The sequence below is a fragment of the Rhipicephalus sanguineus genome, chromosome 5, assembly GCF_013339695.2.
Source record: "Rhipicephalus sanguineus isolate Rsan-2018 chromosome 5, BIME_Rsan_1.4, whole genome shotgun sequence".
Classification (NCBI taxonomy): domain Eukaryota; kingdom Metazoa; phylum Arthropoda; class Arachnida; order Ixodida; family Ixodidae; genus Rhipicephalus; species Rhipicephalus sanguineus.
The window spans coordinates 174,503,769-174,506,980 of NC_051180.1; the positions used below are offsets into that span (position 1 = coordinate 174,503,769).

The 3,212-nt window shown below is 41.4% G+C and overlaps 1 long non-coding RNA gene across 1 annotated transcript; it reads right to left on the minus strand.

Moving 5' to 3' along the window:
* Positions 1–976: 976 nt before the first annotated feature.
* On the minus strand, positions 977–1,680 carry LOC125758478 (uncharacterized). Its single transcript, XR_007416115.1, has 3 exons — positions 1,626–1,680; positions 1,248–1,393; positions 977–1,162 (listed from the first exon to the last, which is right to left on the minus strand). It is a non-coding gene; the product is annotated as an uncharacterized LOC125758478 (long non-coding RNA).
* Positions 1,681–3,212: the final 1,532 nt, after the last annotated feature.

Genomic DNA, 3,212 nt, shown 5'->3' on the forward strand with positions numbered 1-3,212 from the left:
TTCCAGACTTAGACATTGCCTAGCGCGGATTTAGGAGAAAAGAGTGAATGGTATTGCGAAATCTAGAAACCTCGTGGAGACTCTACTGCTCGCACTTGAGTTCGACAGCATGCCGTTGCTTTTAATAGAGCATTAAATTAGATATGTACATTTCACGGCAAACGATTCGCACATTTGTCCAAGGAAGCATTTTGTTTTTCATCATTACCAGCCTATTTTATGTCCACTTGAGGGCGAAGGTCTCTTCTCTAATCCCCCATTGATCCTATCCAGCGTATTCATTACTATTTTTTGTTTGTTTGTGGCATGCACAAGAACCAAGAAAGCAGTCAGGTTGCGTTACCTATAATGCGGACTCCCTTGACGTCAAATGGCACGCCGTGTAGTGGTTGATTGTTGCCTAACGGAGTTTTAGAATTGTGTACGCAGACGTTGCGTTGGCTGGGCATGCACGTACGCTATATTGTATTCGGAAAGTTACTTGCGTATACCAGTGCCTAGTCTTTGACAGATGCGCAGTGGCAACAAACACAAGAAATTGTGCACACGAAGCTCTGGGTACCCGAATTTTAATAGCGCCTAATTTTAACCACTTGGGATTTTTTGAACGTGAACCGATTACATCACATAGGAGAGTTTTTACGCTCAGTTCCCCCTTGATGGTTACTTAGGGCAACCACTACAAGTAACTTGGAAACTATAAACATGAAGTGTGTTTCGACAGGCGTATAAAACTTCACATTCCTTTTTTGTAAGTAACGGCGGTTAAAGCATGGACGCACCATGTTCCTCGTAAATGTATCGTTCAGCGGAATCATTTTCCTTGAGAATGACTTGACTGGCCCTATCAGCTTCATAGTTCAACAGTACCTGCTGGGTCTAGCGTGTATAAGCATGCGAGAAACAGGTACTACTCACGTGTAAAAAGAAGTATTTATTGCAAAAAAATACAAACAGCGCTAAAAGCAATGCTCAGAGCTGAAGGAAACGATAAACGTGACATCCGATGTTTTTTCGGACAAATGTATTCTGGTGCTTTTGATCGTTTCAATGATCGTTTTTGATGTTTCAGTGATCGTTTCTTTTGATCGTTTCAATGTTTCTTCAGCAGCTTCCCGCCGGCAAAACACCTGGGGAACAACTGGGTATTTCTCATTGCACTCTGCACAAGACGAAGCATTGAGCATACCCAGTTGGGTATGTGAGGACCTTAATATAGTACATTGTCAAGCACAAAATAATCGTACCGTACATCGTGAAGCACAAATTTCTCTAGAACTGTGCCAACCGAACGTTTCAAATTCTCTTGCACTTGATCGCAGTAGAAAGCCTTGTTGTCGTACTCCCTCCAAACTCCGGGGTCAGGCGATGGGCGGGCTGCTGGCATGTCATCCTGACGAAACAAAAAAAAAGCAAGAAGACACATTCGACGTTATGTTCTCAGATCACCTGCCCTTTTTGCCCATCACACAAAAACTTATACTTGGGAAACGGTTGTTCTCATTCTGTTATACACCTTGTCGAATTTTGTTTAAATAGATAGCGTCACAGAAGTTGGAAATTACAAAAGTGTTTTCGGAAGCTGCTAATGAAGCCTTCTTATAGTATTTTAACCATAAACTTACCACAGTTATGAAAGAAAGCTTAGCATCATTTACTCAGAAATACTCGTCGACCTCCGCGAAATAAATACATGCGGGCATTGAATATCTATCTGACCGAGGATGACTTTGACTTTGTTGAGCTTCTCCATGAAACTTTCAGTTTTTTTTTAGAAGTGAAGCTCTGTTTCGAATGTCGGCTGCAAGTGAAAACCACAGCACAGTCGCAATTTGATGAGAATCACGTACAAGGAAAGCAGTTTTACAATAGACTCACGATTCATTCGTTAATTAAATAAGATTTTTAGATGGGAGTGCTACGCAAAAAAAAGAAAATGAATAAAAAACACAAGAAGAAAGATCGTATGCTCAGTTACGGCATTGTAAACAACACCACGGCCGGTGTTGTTGTTGCTGCTGCTGCTGGAGACCCTGCAAGGTGTGAGCTCATGGCCAGTTGCTCGATAAAACTGCGCCTGGCTCTTGTGTCAGAAGGTTTTTGTCACCTGCCGACGTATTCAAATTCTGTGTATACTATCACGAGGATGAACAACAATTATATCCGTTATTACGACTGCTGTATGATTCTCACTTCTTTGTAATAACATTAACAATGATCCATCCAACATAAATTATAAGCTGCCAACAAAAACAACAATACTTTTATACAACCCCGGTTATATACCGCTGTTGCATCGCATGAAATGATGGATGAGAGAACAAAAATGCCATCAACTAGCTAACGTCTAAATTACATATGACGCATTAGTTTACCTTTATTGAGATCTGTAGCTTGCACAGGCACCACAGCCGGTGCATGATGCACTGATGTACTTGCCCACACTTGACTTGGCACTGCATAAGACCAATGGGCAAATGTGACCGAAAACCACGGAAATCAGTGAAGGGGCACAGTAGATACGCACATGTATTCGCGAACATGAATGAGGCTGGCTTTAAAACTTGTTAAAAATTAGGCAGCAAAACGCGTTTTAAAGACTGTCGCTATTCAGAAAGTGAAATTGCTGATTTTTCCTCCTAAAAACAAGAGATGCCGCTAGTCGTATCTATGAGCGCCTGATCCAATGAAACGGTACTAACGTCTTGTGCAGTGTTATAACTCTTTGATTGTGGAAAAACGTTTCCGCTTCTCAAAGGTAAAAAAAGAAATGTAAATGCGAAGTATAACGACCTACCATGAAAGGGTGTCCTAACATCATTCAACTGCTAGCAAAAATATGCTTCCTTTGATTGCCGCATTGTATCATTGACCATAAATGCAGAGGACAGTTGCTAGCCGAAAGATAAGAAGCCATGCGAGAGCTAAAATTACACAGCTTGTCAAGAAACGCGAAGTGATTATTTCAGTGACACCTATCAAGAGCGACGAAAGCCTCTGAACTCTATGAGAGTTCACAATAAATGCGACCAGCACGACAACACGTGCGCGACTATAGAGACGGATGACGATTACAACAAAGATAAGTACTCGTATACTCGTATAGTTACTCGTACGCATACTCGTATAGTTATTTCAAAAGCCGGCAAAAGAATCTGACAGCTCAATACCGTCATTCATATATATCAGTGCAAGCATGCAACAATGTGAAC